At 36.9% G+C, this 19,503-nt stretch overlaps 1 long non-coding RNA gene across 1 annotated transcript; it reads right to left on the bottom strand.

Moving 5' to 3' along the window:
• Positions 1 to 3,385: 3,385 nt before the first annotated feature.
• LOC147501841 (uncharacterized) lies at positions 3,386 to 5,894 on the bottom strand. The gene is made up of 3 exons (XR_015221484.1): positions 5,148 to 5,894; positions 4,250 to 4,831; positions 3,386 to 4,154 (listed from the first exon to the last, which is right to left on the bottom strand). It is a non-coding gene; the product is annotated as an uncharacterized LOC147501841 (long non-coding RNA).
• Between the last annotated feature and the right edge of the window lie 13,609 nt (positions 5,895 to 19,503).

Genomic DNA, 19,503 nt, shown 5'->3' on the forward strand with positions numbered 1-19,503 from the left:
TTTGTGTTGAAAGAAGGGACTTGGAGTTGTTGAGGAGGCTGGGAGAAGAGAAGAAAAAAAAAACAGAGGAATTGGAGAACAAGTACGAAAAGATTTGCTAGTTATTGAAATTGGCCACTCTGTTGGGTCTGTTTGGATGGTTGATTATTTTGTTCAAGTGAACATTATCTTGTTATATATTGTCAACTGTTGACATTCTTAAGTTTTTTTTTTGTGGTGGTCATCTGTAATGGAGTTTTTGTTGGTTTTTTGGTGCGTTCTTCAACAGAGAAACATTCATCACAACATTCTATGGTACGTGCTTCAATTCTTTGAGAGAGGTTATGACTGAGTCCACCATTTGACTTAGCCACGTAAGTAATAAAGTTCACCTAAACATTCTTTGAATTTTCCAAAACATGAAAATAGAAAATGGGAGGTGGGTGCAACTGTGCAAGTCACGTGACTGCTTTTTAACGGCTAAATCGAGCTCTGTCGAATCCGATTTAACAGATAGTACCAATTGTAAAAAATTAAAAGTATGTTGTATTTTTAGGCAAGAAAAATAATACATTGTATTTAATGTTAAAAACTGCAAAGTATGTTGTATTTTTAGGTCATTATGTCTTTATTCAATTAATAGAATAGTATGTATACTCAGAATATTCAATTTGTACAATTGATACATGAACCTTCTCTTTATTAGAAAAATGTGTTTGCTTATGACACCAGCACTTAGAAGTGGGAGATGGATCTCCCGTCCATGAACATAGGCAGGGCTTATCCTGTAGTCGTAGGCTAGTAGCTGCGAAAAACAGGATTTATGCCTTTGGAATTTTGGTCCCCACGCTTCTCCCGGACCGGTGGGGTGAGTTCTATGATGTCCAAGACAAGTCATCGTGGTCGTATTTTTCCCCCCCGGCACAATATAACCTGTCTAACGGCGTTACTTGCCAACCTATTTTAGCTCTTTGTTAGTCCGCCACCACGAACACGGACTATCGGAAAGACCAAATCTTCTTTTGGATTTCTAGTGATTTTTATGTTTACATCGATCTTGGATCTCTCTACTAAACCTGGCTGCATCCTCTGGATTTGTCTAATTGTCTACCCATGGTTTCAACCCGAGTGACTAGCCTTGCCATGGTTTCAACCCAAGTTAATAAGAATAGTGCTTCCCATTTCGCATTGAACTGTCTTTAGTTAAAGAACTCGAACAACTGTTGAGACTTTCTGGAGGTGAAACTGTTGGTGTAGGCAATGACCTAACCTGAATACTGAAGGTGTACCACAATCACAAACTGAAATCATAACACCGGTTTAGTGGCGCGCTGCTTAGCTACTACTCACTTCATTCGCTGTTATGGCTGTCATAATATAAATTGAAAACAATAACACTGACTTGATGTGCACTTTTTGGCTACTACTATCAATATCACTGTTAATGTTAACAAAATACTATTATGGGTACTCCTGAATACTGGTGTAGTTATAACTTGACTGCTACTTGAATCCTGATGAGTGCAGTTTAGGCTTGACTGCTATCTGAAACATACTTGCAGTTTAGGCTTGACTGCTATTTGAATACTGAAGACTGAATGGTGGAGATGTCAAGGCATGCTGGAATATGAAGACATGAGTACTCTTTCTCATACGTCTCCATATTCTTCTTCCCTCATATGTTACTGAATGTTTTCATATCTCCCTATTCCCCCTCTCAAGTTGGAATGTACAAGGCTGAGTAGGAATATACAAAGACTTGTATATTCCGACTTCAACTTGAAACAGAGAAAACCAAATACCAACTTATACAACCAACCAATGCCAACTTCAAAAAACAATACTTCATACTCCAGTACACAAAAAAAAATTTAACTGAACATGCATCAAACAATACTCACTATAAAGGGTGGAGAGTGGGTTGCGCCTTTTTATGACTGCGAACTTCTGGAATAGTGGAAGATGGAAAGAATAATTTCTCGTGAGATAGAGGTCGTGTGCCCTTATAATACTTCAAACAAACAACGTGATCATGTTCTAGAAACTGAGACAAAAGACGACATCAATATCAACTGCGTGGAAGGTAGAAACCCAAACATCCATAACGGCATATAAACAATACTACCCCTCTAATCCTGGATGAGAGTGTAAACTAATTTCCAAAGGCTTGATACTTCAAAAATCTCGAAAACTGATGTGTGGAGGTATGGGTGTGGGCGCGCTCTTGGCAAGGCCAATTTCGAGCGCGCGCGCCCTCAGTACTGTTGTTTCGCGAAAGTTTTTTTTTCCTTTCACTGCATGGGCGCTTGCGCCCTTTTGGGCCTGGCTATAATTGAGCGCGTGCACGCCCTCTTTATTGGAAAAACGAATCAGTACATAGAAAACTTACTTCTTTTTCACGGCATGGGCGCGTAGCAGAAGGCTTAGATTGAGTCGTCTTGGCGTCTCGCCCAATACTAACCGGATCTTGCGCGAGATCTGAGAGAGGTTGTGCCCTCTTACAATACTAAGACAGAGAGATTCTAGAAGAAGGAGACTGCGAAAGTGAAACAATACTAAGAAACCAATACTGAGAAACTTCGGATCTCTCTCCTAGCTTTATTTAAACAAACTTTAAATACTAGCGGAATCTTGAAAACTTACTTCAAACCATAGAGAATAATGAGATGAGAGATTTCGAAACTTAGAATACTTAAACATGTCGATGAATAGTCTTTGGTGAGCGGTGGTATGAAGCGATCTTGTGAACGATCAAGGTGAGCGATAAATCCTTTCAGAAAAATTGAAACTTGAATTGAAATATAAGAACTTCTTCTTATGAGAAACCCTTCTTCTTCTTAAAACTTGACTTGAATACTATACTGAAAAACTTAAAGAAACTTGATTTTTTTCTTGGTGAGGAATTCCTCTCTAGCATACTACTGAACCTCGCTCTGATACCATGTTGAATTCTATGTTAGTGATGATACTAGGAGAGTTGTGACATTGATATATTAGATAAACCAAGAAGAAGAATAGAGAATATTAGAGATTGATTAGGGTTAGAGAGTTCTTGTATTTAGTGTTCTCTACCCAGAGTTACATACTTATACTAAACTAAAACATGATAATAGAAACTGCTAGATATAGATGTCCATACTTAAGCATGAGACTTTTCATATTGGATATATTCTAATTCTGACATATTCTAATATATACGAATATAGTGGTACACAGCAGTACCATGAAATTGAATCTCCCCACAGTTTCCAAATTTGGCTGGACAAGGATATGATGAGTTGAACCAGACCTCAAAAGCAGTGAAAAAGCATTGAAATAAGACACTCTGATGTATTTGGAAGGCTCGATAAAAAATATGGGATGAATTCTGTGAACAAATTATATTGTTGAAAGTATCCAAGTCATATTTGCTCATCAAAAACAAAGTGAAAGATATTATTCAACACACATGAACATGGAAGTAACTCCTGCAACAAAATGTAGCATCTTGCATAACTCCTATACCAAATATATGCTGCAAATTTAAACCTTGTTTTATACAAAGAGTAAAGGATCAAAGAATTAATAAATCAAATTCTAATTCTGAGTTGTTCAAACTAAGCTACAACATTTGTTCAATTTTGATGAACCCCTTTGCACCAGATGTCTAAGTGTGACATAGAGACGGTGCTATATGTATATGTAAGTCCGGAAAAGAGAGTGGCTTATTGCACAGTCAAGGTTCTGGAACTAGAAGGTTCTGGAACTAGAAGCAAAAGGTGCACCATGCGTATTAGTATAAACAAGAGCTCGCAATTCTCGTTCAAAGCAGAAGCCACGGAGTTGAACCAGATTAAAGTGATGGGATCTTCCATTAGTACTCACTTCTTCCATGAATAGCTCCGCAGTTCTCTTATCAAAATTCCCATTGAAAATCTTCACTAAAACTTCTTGTCCATTGCTAAAATTTCCTTCATAAACTTCCCCACAACCGCCTGCATCCAACACGTGCGTGAAATTACCGGTAGCAATTGTTAGTTCCTTTGGTGAAAATCTAATAAGCATCTCTCTCTCCATGTCAAGTGAATCCTTGGGAAATAGCAGAAACCTTGGATTCAAAAGATAGGAGTTACTTCCTCTATGTAATATTGCGTAGCATACCACGATGACAATAACGACCTTTATTGCAATGACCACTGCAGGCCGAACAGAACACAGAATATAAAACAGTACTACATACTAAAATTTGAACAATAAACTGAAAAATGTGAAATCATAATGTGCAACTTACTAAGGAGAGAAGCATGTTGAGCTCCTTCACCCGATGTCATTCTGCAAAACTCAGAAACAGATCAACTCCAATAAAGAAAATTCAGACTTATTTCCCTATGAGAGAAATAATGGTGTTACTTTCAAAGCAGATATTAGTAATTTGGTATCACTTTTCTAGTGAACAAGTCTATCATGGTATCATCACTTGACCATACCTTCAACTACTGGAGTCAGCAACATGAACTCTTTTTCCCAAGTCATGTTATTTTTTGGTATTTTATGGCGCCTAGCTCAATAGATGAACACAAGATTTCATATTTTAAGACTTTTTTAAAGATGAAATGTTGTTTTGAGCGATGATATCTTTCTTGCTTGATTCTTACTTGTACTTCAAAACGACACAACCAAAGAAACTTGCATTGAAACCACAACCAAAAAAAAACATAAAAAGCCAAGTTCTTAACAACGCCGGCTAGAATTTGCCATGGGGGTGAGCTGGACTGGATCGGCCTTCTCGGGCTTGGGCAGTAATAGGCTTTTCTCAAGAAGCATGAGCCCAAATCCATACGAATGGGCTTCTGTTTTCATGCTTTAACTCCCGCTTAGGCTGAGTCCAATGACTCTCTATCCCTTTAAAAGTAGTGTTAAAGTCAATAAAGTAGAGCTAAAATCAATAAAGTAGTGCTAAAGTCAATAAAGTAGAGCTAAAGTCAACACATTTTCTCTCTATCATTATTTTTCTATGTATATATACAAAGATTCTATTTCTCATCTCTATTTTACTCTTCATACATGTAGAGTAAAAATAGAGATAGAAAAGAAATCCCTTTTAATATATAAGAGAAAAAATAGAGATAGAAGTAAAAAAAAATTGACTTTATTTTACTTTTAAAGGATAGGGAGCCATTGGACTCAGCCTTAGTACAATTTTAGGCATTCATTCAATCGGGTTATTTCTCAGACAATTTGTCACCAAGAGCTACTCCATCTCTTTGAAAAGGGAAATGCCTTTAAATAGGGAATCATCCTTGCTCTAGAGTTGAGTTTGGAAATGTAACCTTGTTTTTGCTTTTGACAATCTAAACTCTAAATAGTTTAGGGAGGATTGAAGGTGTGAAGGTGTCCAGTAGCCTGCCAGTCAAGCTTTAGAGGTTCGGCTCAAAGTGGTGGATGTTAAGGTTGAGTGAGTCCCAAAATGAAATAGTGTGATACCGCTCGAATTAGGCTCACCCATTCTGACCATCCTTGGCTGTTGCCTGAACATCACTCTTTGCACTTAAGCGTGAACTGTGAACTCACTAAATGATCATTAAGTGAGGGAAGGAGAAGATTGCAGTACTAAGCACATGAATACTCCATAACATATTTATACTTCGCAATTTTGCATCACTACTTCAGTTTCTGAACATTTAATGATTTAAACAGCTATAGGAAAACCATAACACATGATGCATCACAGATTGCAGCTACATAGAAGCTGTAACACCAAGCACTCCGTTAAAATTAACAAAGCCCAGACAAGTTGAGCACAGTGGAGTAGGAAAGATTTGGGCTGTGATGATGATAATTCTTAGGTACCCATCATTTGAAGGACAAGAAAAGCAGTATTAGTTGGGGTGTCGGCGCTTAGCAGTCCGGGCCCGCTTCTCAAAATAATGAAGCCTAATTAAGGAATAAAATGAGAGAGAGATAACCGCGACTGGCTGTTATTTGTAAGGCAAAAGGCGATTCGATTCATGGAGCAGAGAAGATACCCGACACAAAGATTTGTCCGTATTGATTCATCAGATTTCAATTTTCATTTTACATTTATGGGTTAGTTAGTGTAACCCCCACCACCAACCCACACACACTAGACGAGCCAATTAGGATCCCCCTAGACGGGCAATTAGGGTCTCCCCCCAAATACACTAAAAAAAAACACTATCTGCCCAAGTTGACTTATTTTTGTGTATGTACTTAGGGGAAAACTCGAATTTCCTCATCTAGTGGGGAGAAAATCCTAATTGGCTCATCTAGGGTTACTACTAATTAACCCTACATTTATTTTAGTACAGAGCAAGTGAAACCAAACGTGAGAATCAAAACTGAAGAATGTACTAACCTCGAAGTACATGAAGCACAACAGTTTTGGCGTGTACCCTCAAATTCTACAGTCCAATTGTCCAAATCCTAACCCCTTGTAGCCTAGTCAATAACGTCAGACTAAAATTATGATACATGTGGTGGAAAAGAACAACTAGAATGATTTAACATCAAAGACCATTAATACTGAGTAGTTGAGAATGCTCTCAGTAACCCACGTCAGCTCCCTTTTTTTCTCTGAGACTGACATATCAGATTTTATAATAATTCCGCATAAAAAATTGAATTCTACGCTCTTTTTTGCGGATTTCAATTGTTCGTAACCCAAAATAGATAAAAACCTATTTCCATACTTTTTTTTCAATTCTACAAAACACTTCCAACAACTCTGCAAAACAAAAATCATCTCTTCAAACCCTCTCTCTTATTCTTCTCTTCTTCCCAACTTTAACAAAAAAAAAAAAAAAAAAACCTAGCTCCATTCTCTCTTTTCATTGATAATTAGTCAACTCGCCCAATCGTCTCTCACCTTTTTTCTCCAAAACCAAAAAAAAAAGGAGAAGCACAACATGTAGAGTGGAGTAAGATTAAGACTCCAACCGATGAAGTTGTTGTTCCTTATGATACCTTGAAACCTACTCCCGAAGGTAATCATATATGTTTTTGAAGAATTGATTGATATTTGATATCCGTATTTTGTTATTTCGATTATTTGATACAATTAATTGTTTATAACTGGCTCATTTCATTTGCATCTGGATGGAACGTGACTTACAATTGTGTTTTCCATCCAACGTTGTTTCTAGCGAGCCATTTCATTTGTATCTCGATAGAATGTGACTTCCAAGTTCCAACTGTGGCTTCCAACCAAATTTTCACGACTATGTGTATTAAAAATTGCTATGTGTATTAATATTCAAGTTAGAAAGGTATAAGAATCAGTTGGGCCTAAGAGGGAGAGAGTTTTGAGTTTGGGGCGAAGAGAAGAGGGAGAGATTGCAACTACTGAGAGCATCTACCCAATTTTTTCATATATTCTGAAAAAGTGCGATGTGTTGTAGTAAAACCAAGAACAGAAAATTGGTTGGTTACTTGGTAGTTGTTAGTTACTTTAGTAGTTGATAACTTACACTTAGTCACCTGGTCCTAAGTTCAAACCTACCCCCAACAAAGCAAGGAATAGTGAGTGGTAAGTTGGGTGTGGTGGTAGGTGGAAAGCACCTGACATTACAGCCTTGAGCATTCTCATTGCAACCAACCTCATCAGTTCCACCACACTTATCTTCAAAACCAGAACCCTTTTCTTCCTTGCAGAGATTTGTTTGCTTGAAACTGTTTTGGGTTGTCCCAATGGCACAAGATATTGCATTCCCAAATGATCAGGTACTTCCTTTATTTAGTTTTTCAATTTGGTTTTTCTTGCAATGCAAAGTGTGTTAAATCACTTACTGTGTCATTTGACTTACTAGGTTGTTATTTTGAAAAAAGTAAACCATGTGAGGTTGATCACCTTGAACAGACAGACCCGTCGGTTTGAATGTCATTTCAGCCAAAGTGGTATGTTCAATCAATTCACTTACCGTAAAATGTTGTCTACTTAGAGATCTTATGATTTATTTCATTGTGGTCGGGTTTCTCTCTTAGCGGGCTACTTAGAGAAATATGAGAAAGACAACAATGCAGGTTATTTCCGATAATGCTTATTTAATTGTTTAGGTTTATTTTTATAAATTTCAGATCCCTACGGAGACTAGAAAGCTTTTGGACAAACCGGTTGTTTTGTTGCTTAATGGAGGCTTAGGAACAACCATGGGAACATCTTTGGTCCCAAGTAAAGTTTTTCGTTATGTTCTGTGTGTTTACTTTCCGTGTTTGTTTAATATAAATTTGATTAGTTTCTATCATTATTATCCAATAGTAATATATTGTTTGGTGAGAGGTTGAATTTTGCATTTATTCAGACTATGTTCAGATTGTTCATTTCATAAATTGGTTGCACGTGGTTAGGAGTCTAGGACTGAAAATTCGGATTTGTGAACTCAAATGTTGTAATATTGCCATGAGAGATTGTTGGAAGAATCTGTAATGCTTATGGGTTCACTCTGCACAAGGAACTGCAGTCTATGGATATTTCACTGGATAAGATTCCACTACCCAAGTCTTCCTCATCTTCAAGTAGGAATGATAAGGGAAAAGGATTGGTAGAAATTACATCACCATCAAAAGTGGTTGCGACAGCAATGGAGAGACAAATTGAGGGGACCTCTTCCTCATTGTCATCTTCATCATTGCTTGGGCGTTATACAAGAAAGACCAAACATGACTTTCCCACTTCAAAGGCCCCAACTTCGAGAGGTGATGGCATTTCGCAAAAACTGCAATTCTTGCATCTCAATATGAGTACGAAGACGAGTCACGATGACTCATTTGATGATCCGGGTCCGAATGTTGTGGAATCCGGATTTGAAGATGATGAAAATTTGGGTGATAGGATTAAATCAGTTCCCATGAAATCATCGGGGTCGGCAAAAGCTAATCGCTCCCAATAAATCGGGTCCAAGATAGAACTCAAAGGAAGGGACCTCGGTTTTATCGAAGGATGGGAAGAACTACTGATTACAAAGTTTCGAGGATCGATTCTTTGTGGACAGATTCTAAAGAAGCAGCTCTGGTCAATCAATCGAAGGAAGTAATTAATGGTCTCGGACGTGGTGGAAACCTTCCACCGGTCTTTGTTAAAAATTGACAGTCTAATGAGCAAGCGAGGATCGAGGCGTCGATGTTATTGAGGTAGGCGGAAGAGGGAGACCAGCTAGCTTGAGGGGCAGGGGAAAAAGAGGTGGTGGTTATTGGAAGGATCAGGCAATGAAGAAACACTTTGCAGGGATAGGTGGTGGTTATTGAGTACATATTTGAGAAATAGCATATGGTCTTTTCCATTTTTATATCATTTGGTGCAACCAAATTTTGTTCAGTAGGTTTCCTGCTTGATTTTGAGTATAATATTGAGTAGTCCTGTCATAGTAAATGTATAGTGTCTTGAGAATCTTTTAACATATAAAGTTAAGATTGGCCCAGATAAACTTATTTGTCTCCGGAATTTGAATAGAGAAAGAAACACATCTTCGGAATTTGAATACAGAAAATTAGTTTTGGTTGAACTTTGAAGATCTTATTACTACTGTAATAGAAAATGTCTTTAATTATAATTGGAACAAGGAGGGCTAACTCTAAATTTTCAAGAATAGTGCAAATTGTCCAGTCCGCCATTATTTTGGGTGCAATGAAGGTGTCACATACCGTGTTATTCACCGACGACCCACCAGCTGGAGGAAGGGCTACTAGATTGGTCCTCTAAAAGGAAACCACTGAATGATAATTGATATATATTATTTGCATATTATTAGATATACATAAATATCTTATAATATCAAAAGATGAAACATGCATGTTCATAGTTCCACATACCGACGCTTATTTAGTAAAGTTGATCGTATCACAATGAAGTATTTTTGTCTTTTCATCTAGATCATTTTTAGCATTCAAAATTAAAATAATAAGATGTTCATTCCAACAACCTTCCTCTATCTAATTATGCATGCGAAGGATTATGCATTATCACATGGAGATATTCAAGGAGGTTGATATCTTGGTGACCCCAACAACAGGGTATGTACGTGGTTTCATTAATAGCATATGCTCATGAGCTATGCTGCACAATCTTTTCATAGGCTATGTGCACGGTGCTTTGGTTCCTTTTTTAAGATCATTTGATGTCTATCATAGTATACTCCATAATATAACCCGTCAAATATAGTACTATATTAGATTGTGTAAAATTTATTACCGAGTCCATTTGTCCAGTTTTTGGAATTCTTCTTAATCCAACACTTAATACCTGATCATTCCAAAACCGATAACAGTGTCTGTGCAAACACATTCCTAGGAGTACTTTATTTCTTATCATATTTGATTCCTTTTGTTTCTTTTAGTTTAAAATCATATCCGTAGCGTATGAGGGGAAAAGAAGGTGTTATCTACTCAAGTTTCATTCTGTTGACTGTCTGATTGACTAAATGCTACTTTGATTTTTTAAATATACACTACAACAGAAGGGCTCTTTTGCAGCGCACCCTTTTGCCACGCTAAAAATTTGTTGCTAAAACACATCTATTGCAACGCCAGCTGGCGCTGCTAAATGTCTTCCGTTCCATAAGGCCTGACTTACTTGCATTCACATATTGCAACGCCTAGACCGTGACAAATGCTTCCTTTTATTATTTTTAAGAAACAATAACAAATATTTTTTTAGGAATTTTAGCATTTAACGCAGGTTGTCGCGCGACAATACATGGAATTATTTGCAACGCCGTATTCATTGCTATAAGCTTTAGTCGATTTAATATTTACGCTTTCTCAATATTTGCTATATATTTGTTCGCGGTGATTGTGGCGTCACAATTGGACTCTTTCAATTTTCAGTCTTCTTCGCGGGCTTTTCTTTTGGGTTTTGGCCCGAACAAAATAACAAAATACTGAAAATAGAAATAACAACAGAATAAAAAAAAAACCCTAAAATCACTTCTTCTCTCCAACTGCTCGCTCCCCTCTTTAGTTTCTTCAGCAAATATTGCTATTGCTAGGTGGCTTCAATCTTCCACCCCCGAATTAAGGTAGTCTTCTTCTACATTTAAGATAATTCATATAAGCTTTCCATATTTTGCAATATGGAAAGCTTATAAGATAATTCATACCTGTTTTGTTGATGTTCATGGTAACAAGATGTTGAACTCTATCAAAGGTTCACTAAACTGCTTGTATCTGGTCTTTGCCTTTATCTCTGCTCTTCTTCTTGGTGCTCTCAAAGGTACTTCTTCTCTTCTTACTCCCAACTTGTATCCGCTATTTCGATATTTTATGATGGTGGGGATTGTTTTTCTTCTTCCGTCATACTATAAAGCCGTTTTTTTTGATGACGGGGTTTTGGATTTGCGGAGGTGTAATATTTGGTCCTATTGCAGCTCTAGTACTCATAATTGGGAATGTTGGAGTGATTTTGGGCCTTTTTCCTTATCATGTTGCTTGAATTTGTTTATACCCCTTGTCAAGTATGTAAATTCCTCAACCTTTGTTTCCTTCAAATTGAATGTCTTTAAGCTATTTTCCATGGAACTTCATATCTGAATTGTATTGTTTGGGTGTAATAATAATTTCTTTTCTTACTTGATCTTGATCGGTGATTGTTTTCGTCATGTAGGACTAATCGGTTCGATGTGCCACTTAAAATCACTCTCCTATTGGCTTTGCGGTGTTTTTTGGCATATGGTTGGGCCTCGGCATCGCTCAGAAGCGTTCTTTTTAGGTCTTTGGATACGGGGTTCTTCACGCCAGGTGTCAACATTTGAGGCCTTCGATGACACAACGAATCAGGAAAGTTTTGGCCTTTGCATTGTGGTACGTTCGAATTCTCATTTGTGTCATTCTTTTCATTATCGGCTCCAGAATTGAGGTTCATAAAACTAACTTGGGGTCTCTTACTATTTTATAAAATTGGTAGGATGGGACATGGGATCAAATCAAAACAAGGCATCAGTAGTTCGAGATTTCGCAGATTTCTGCAACCATTCTTATCCACTCTATTTAAAGGACTTACGCAAAGATTCGGATGAAACTTCGAACTTCGATCTTAGGTATGCTTTATCATTTGCATCTTGAAATTCATAAGTCAAACAAGCTCCATTTAAGTGATTAATGAAGTTTATCGATGGGCTCAAGCCCTTATTTTCAAGGTTTTAAGAGGGATTGTTTTCTCTTGGTCTTACATCCGGAGTTTCCGTGCAAAATTCCAATTAACGAAGTGTTGTTTTGGTTGGTTTTTCATTTGAAGCTAATCCATGAATTGCTTGAGCACCATTTTTCTTAATGATACTATATATCGGTGAGGGAATGGTGAAGAATATCTTGTCGCATTAAAATCAAAGAGTTGTTTATACTTTATACCATGACCTTGTTTCTTTTTTTGTAGGTTTGTGCACATACCTGCATGTATTGCCGTGGGGCTGATAGGACTCCTTGTAGAGATTCCACTTTACACCATAATTGCCATAGTGAAGAGTCCATACCTGCTTTTCATAGGATGGTACAGATTGCTACATGATCTCATAAGCCGTGAAGGCCCGTTTCTTGAAACAGCTTGTATCCCAATTGCGGGTTTAACAATCCTTCTGTGGCCACTTGTTGTGGTTGGAAGCATCTTATTTGCTATCTTCTCAAGCATCTTTGTTCTTGTGTATGGAGCGATTGTTGTATATCAGTCCAGTTCACCTTTCTTTCCTACATTAAGACTTGAATCTTCTTGGCTGCCAACTTATGTTTAGTCTCTTACTCTTCTTGCGGGAAAGATCTTTCCGAAGAGGTGCATTTTATGTCGTTGCCATGGTTGCAGAATTTGATGAGTACACGAATGGTGGCTATATCCGAGAGAAGGGTCTATACTACCAAAGTAATTTTCTTTTAAAGTATTCCTTCTTTTCATTTTGAAGTAGTCGATCAAGTGGTTGCTTTTTCTTTCTTGATCCTCCATTTAACATAATTCATATAAACTTTGTTTTCGGTTCTAGGATTGGGATTGGTGTTTTGATTTTAAGGTAATCTCCCCACAAACCGAGAAAAACATTAGTTTTGATTTAGCAGTCAGTGAACTTAGCTTATGAACGTGCTACTTCTAGTAAATTTTAATGGAATCGGTATCTTCAAGTTGAACATCTTTGTTGTTCCAACCGAAGTTTGACCTCCTTTTCGAAATGATTATCTTGTCGAGATGAAACGCTTTTGCGATTTGTGATGAAATATCAGGCTTGAGTGTTGGATCCAGTGCGCAAGGAGAGGTTTCATTTTTGTCATGGAATCATAAGGTCCACCATATATTAGCATCCACTTCTAATAATGGTACCACAATGTGAGAAAGGGAAGACATTATCATTTTTGTATATTGATAATTGTGTGTCAGTTTTTTTTTTTTCTTTGAATTCTTACTAATGCATGTTTTCATAAATAAGAATAATGGCTGAGACATAATAGTGTACTATATCAAATAGTTCATTCCCTCATCACTATTCATTCTTTTCCAAGTCAAATGCCACACATCTCTGCTTTCCAATCTCCCTCTTCTCTTTATTCTCCAAAAACTGGTGATGGTGGGAGAAGTTTCCAATAATTTTCTCATACATGTGAATTAGGATTGGCTAGAAATGCAGAGATGGTGAAATTTGACTTGCACTTGAAGAACATATATGATGAAAACCACAATTCTTAATCTAGTCTAGCATTTGAATTGCAGGGTCAATGCTTGCATTAAGTGGGATATCTCCGATGATATCTGCATTGTCTATGGACGATAGCAAATCTACATCTCCTATTTACTTGCTTCCTCGATTTCCAAATGAGATTGTTGAAGATCGAGATTGGAGGGTACCGATTGAGGCTCCAAAACAGATGTGGCTATTACATGTGGGTAATGCCTTGAAAGGAGGGATGTGAAAGGGAATCTAGAAATTCAAGTGCATGTCAGCCGCTTGCTCCTACCAATGGTTCAATTTTTGCAAAATGTTTGGTAATTTCTTTTACTATCACACTATTTCTCTGTTTTTTTATCACCACGGATATGATCCTTTTTTTTCTTATTTATTTGAATATTGACTTTTACTACAAGTGGTAATTTGTAAATCGCCGCATGTAACATAAAGCAAGGATTTTAATTTTTTCATGATTTTGTAGGATATGGTGGAGAAGTGGTACATTGGACCCTTCTTTTATGAATGCAAGAGAAGGTGAAGAGGATTCACTGCCTCATCTAGTGGAGGTACTCTTTGTGTTCCCGTGTATGTTTTGTGATTAAACGTGTGTATGTTCTGTGGACTCACCGCCTCATCTTCTTCTGTTCACCATGTTTATCGTATCACTGAAAAAAATGTTTGTCATTTAAAACTTCTAATAGGATCACCCAACAAACCATATCTTCACCACATGGAATCACTCCAATATTTTCTACCTCAAACAAATAAGATGTGTACTTTTCTTTAGAGCCTTCTAATAATACAGAAGGTAATTTTCTTTTAATTTTCAAAAGAACACAGATTACACTAGAAATTAGAAACATTTGAACCGAAGTTCGTGGTTTCTTATGTTAGTAGAATATGTAGTAATCTGTTTAATTGAATGATCTTTTGAGCGATTAAGAAAAAGATCCCACAATTTAGGTTGTAAAGTTCGACTAAATCTTATGACAATGTAGGTGTCTCGTGAACTTTGACAAAGAAGGAAATTGTAAATATTGTTCCGTTGAGCCCTTGAACCTTTGGACTACACCTTTCGACTTTCCGTGATCAACCCAATGGTCTCAAGTAGAAAAACAAGTACATTTATGTTGCCACATCTTCTCGTTTCTGCCAAACCTTGCCACATTTTCCTTTTGATCTTGTTGCAAAGCTCAATGTGGACAAAGAAGTCGGGAGTTCGACTTGGTGGGTTGAAATCGAAGATTTATCGGTGAGCCCATCTTCATTTCTAAAGGTGACAAAGAGGATGACGGATACCTCCTTGTAGTAGAGGTAAGAATGAACACATCGAGTAGGTACTTACTCATGCTAAATGACAAAGAAGGCTGAATTTGGGGAACCGATCTTCCTTATAGAACAATAGAAATTCCCTATGTTAACCCCCTCGTTGCCATGTTATGTTATGTTGGGTGCATTTTGTATTTCAACATGTCCTTTGGGTTTCAAGGTAGTTACATATTATGGCAACACAGCTAACCACATTAAAGAAAAAAAGAGTATATGGTAACTTTTTTGTCCGTACTCCGTTAATCACAAAAGTTGTGGAACTATCTACTGTCTCGTTTTAACGGATGTTAATCTATGTTTTTGATTTTTTAGTATGCGCGGTTCAAGACAAAGATGTTACCTTGTGATTTTAGATCCAAGACGGATAGGAGAGTTTGATGCAGTCATAGCAAGGCTTGAAGTTCCCAAAACTTAAATTTTCCTCTTGCTTTTCATGGTTTTGGGGCCGGAGAGAATTAGTTGTATCGTTTCGTATTTGATTGCATTATTTTTACTTCGTTAAACGGTTTGTGTCGATAATTCATTTTATAGATAATGACCCAACGCGCATACGGTTTTCAAGAGGTGAGTGGAAGCAAAGCAATTATCAAATACAAATTATGTGTTATATATTGAAATTGCCATTGAAAGTTTTAAAGCTTATGATCGCGGCGACTTTCAATTCAAGATGCATGGAAGCAAATCATTTCTCGGATGCCTCTTCAAGACAGGAAAATTTGAATATCTGTCACCAGTTCACCACCATTGAGTCATGACAGAGAAACATCGATATACTCGGGAGAGTACCATGCTGAGGAACTCAAGTTGAGAAACAATTTGAACAAAAGAGCCGGAATGTGTCGCAGAAGCAATGAAGTTGTTCAACCGTTTTACGGATGACCGCTTTGAGAAGATTTTGGATGGCAAGGGCTATTTATTATCGGCACTATATGCTCTAGTTCAAGTTCTGTTATTTTCTGTTTGTTTACACATGGGGTGGCCTAAGTAAGATGTTTTGGGTGTACATGTGGAGTTAATAATGAATGAATAAAAATGCATTTCTTTTGCCATTTCATTGTTGTTTTACTGCCAAATAAAGTGTGCTTTTCTGGAATTTATATCATTCGCAACAATTTTGGTGTAGCTTAAAGATTTGATTCTACCGTAACGTAGACACTTTTTGCCACACTTGGTGTGTCGCTAAATTTATGGACGTCTGTTGCCACGCCAAATGTATAGCTAAAAATTCAAACTTTCCGCAACGGAAATAGTGTAGCAAAAGGTTGCCTTTGCGATGCCTAGTTGTGACTAAAGGTATCATTTTTGCAACGCCATCCTAGTTGTTACAAGCTCTCTTTTGCGGCGCAAGCCGCGCAAATAGTTTGAAATAAATTTGCAATTAATTTAATTTTCATAAATGAAGTAGCAACGAATTAGTGTATTAGCAAGCCCATAGGCGCCGCGAACAAACTAGGAACATTTGCCACGCCACTTTTGGCGTTGCATTTGAGTATTTGAGACGACTTTTAGCCACGCCTTTGCAACGCCATCCTGGTGCGTTATGACAGATCTTTGCCACGCTCAAAGGCACCTTTAGCGATGGGGTATGGCGCGCTAAAACCATGCTCGTTGTAGTGATAACTTCGAGATTTTTTTTATGATGGATTCTCAGATTTGGTATGAGGCTTTGAAAAATCTAAAATATTCGAGCCTATTAGTATTTTGTATCGAGATTTTAAATTAAAATTTTAGAATAGTGCAAGGAAATCTCTTTCAAGAAACATTTGTATACACTATACACCAACTCGAAGAGGTAAATTAGTGTTTTAACAAATTTTTCATTTTTCCTTTGAGGCCAGAGGGTGAGTAATATTTTAAAAAATGCTTTTCTTAACATCTTCTAGATCTTGCCTTTGTGTCTATGAGAAAGTGTTGCTGCATTACAGTTTCTTATAAATTTTAATTGATCCTAATCTGCTTTTATCAAGTGCAACATTAACGGCCATATAGAACACAACCGGTGATGACTGTATGTTGCCCATCTGAATGTATCTGTGTCATTTTACTCGGACATGAGGAGAACAGACCGTCCAATCCAATTAAACAAGATGTAGGCAAGAGTTGTTAGACACATGAATTAATTGGACCAAATAAGTCTGGTCATTGTTTTCATTGGTAATAGAATTTGATCTAAAATGAATGTCTTGGACTTCTTTGTGGACCAAATATACAAAATCAATTGCTTGCACATATTATTGTTCTGCTTATGTTGGTATTTGGTTAAGCATTGCTTCCTAATTGTATTTATTAAAATTGAGGCCATTCAATTTCAATCATTGTTGTTATTTTACTACAAGTGTGTTTGATAAGTTTGCCTACAAGTGTGTCTGATTGGTTTGCATGTTTTCATTAATAATGAAGTTATCGATGCCATATTTGACTTTTTTTGTTTTGTTTTGTTTTAATTTTTTGCAACTAAACAGAGATGGTGTCTTGCTATTACGCATTCTGGACTCTAGGCTCTCCAAGGATCTCCCTTCAGACCTTCAAAAGCTTCAATGCAATGTAAGTTCCAGTCTTATATATTCACTTCCATAAGTATATATAACCATCAATTTTTTTATTTAGTACTAATTAAGAGCCTTTGCTTAACATGTTTAACATCTAATTTGATTTCAAATACATGTATGAGAGGCATCCGTATTTTATAGTTCTCTAATAGATTCAGTAGAATCTAGAAAGAGAGTGTTTTGATCCAAAGATCAAACACTTTGGTTTTTTATTTTTGGATGGAAACTGAGTTGTCCCTTCACTTTGATATATATGAAATGTTCAGAGTAATATATGTAGCATTACATTGTTTGATAGGTGGCGTTTGAGGTCATGCAATTTACCACACCAATTGTAGAACTTGGAAACAAAATGGCAGAAAGGATGAGGAGCAAGGGCACCTACATAGCTCTCCATCTACGCATGGGAAAGGATGTCTAGACTAGAATGGGTTGCCTGGGCCGGCCCATAAGTATGATGAGATCATTAGCAGTGAGAGGAAGTTACAGTCTGAGCTCCTAACAACAAGATCAAACATGAGTTATCATGACAGGAAACTTGCTGGGCTCTGCCCTTTGAATGCTATTGAGGTCACGAGGTACGGTTTGAAATATATTTTTTCTTTACGGTTTGCAACTTTGCATTGCTCCAATTGTCATGGGATACTTTCATCTACACAATTAAACAGATGGAGCTGAAACGACACCTGTACTATATATCTCAAGAGTTGAAAGTGGTCCAGCTTAAAAAAAACAACTCAGGAAATACTGGAAAAACTTTATACTAAGTTACCATCAATTGATGTTGTCGCAGAATAAAACAGATGGAGCTAAAGCAACACCTGTACCATCAAAACATCTCAAAGCCCTCCATCTTAAAGAAGCAACTCCAAAAGTACCTGAAGAGCTTAAATCATTGATGAGCTTAAATCCTTGATACTCGGTCACCACCAACTGATGTAACAACAAGGCCTAAGTCTTCGCATAATCAAACTCATGCCACTATTAAGCAAATTTTAAGTGCACATTCTGCACGAGAATTGATTGTCAACTGGATTGAAGGTCGAGGCAAGTATGTTGTTTGCGAAGCTATTATCAAAGAAGATGTGGTAAAGAAACCAATGAAACATTTTTTTTAGGAGTCTATTTTACGTGTTTGTTTCGGTAGGATGATTTTCTTTTGGTCGCCATGCCCCTAGAACATGGTGGCCCAAGTACACCCTTTTAATTAGAACATGGTGGTCATTAAACCAAGTACACCCTTTTAATTATTAGATTCATATTTAGCCTTTAATTTTTATTTATTTTTATTTATGTATTGAAGTTTTCATGAATGCATTTTGGGTGTTGTTCTTTTCGATTTAAATTGGGCATATTGGATAATTGGAGTATAGATTTTGTGCTAATGAATCGATTATATTTGGATCTCAATATTGAGAAAGTGCATTGATTAACAGATTTTAATGAGCATTTTAAAGATGGGTTTAACCGGGTAATGTTAAATTAGATTAATTGAGTTGATTGGATGATTTTGTAACACTAAATAGAATTAGTTCATCACAATCTGGATTGAAGCCAATGTATTTGGATTTTATTTTCCTCTGTTGGATGCTATTCTATTGTGTAATTTGTCCGAGCACTGAGAGAAGTTTGGCTCGGGTCTTTAGCTATTTATGTAGCAAATCCGGCCATGGGCCGGGCCAAATGGCTAGTGTTCCAAGCAAAGGAGTGAAAATATCAGAAAAAGAAAACAAGTCCAACATCGAGTGTAAGACCACTCCTTCGCTTATTTAGAATCCAAAATTTCTTCTTAATTTTAACAGGAGGGACTATGCTGTCTGATGAGATCTGTCAGATTGATCAAATTCAAGAAATCTCTGTGCATCTACTTTCAAGAAATGCACTCTTACAGTAATCTCTGTTTAGATTTCTTTATCATTAACAATCACTTAATAACTTCACAACTAAGTTGGGTAACCCTTGTGCATTCAACTTGTATTCTTATTCATTTTATCTTTTTGGCACACATCAATCAA

This window comes from Coptis chinensis, chromosome 4 (assembly GCF_015680905.1).
Source record: "Coptis chinensis isolate HL-2020 chromosome 4, ASM1568090v1, whole genome shotgun sequence".
In the NCBI taxonomy this organism is placed as follows: domain Eukaryota; kingdom Viridiplantae; phylum Streptophyta; class Magnoliopsida; order Ranunculales; family Ranunculaceae; genus Coptis; species Coptis chinensis.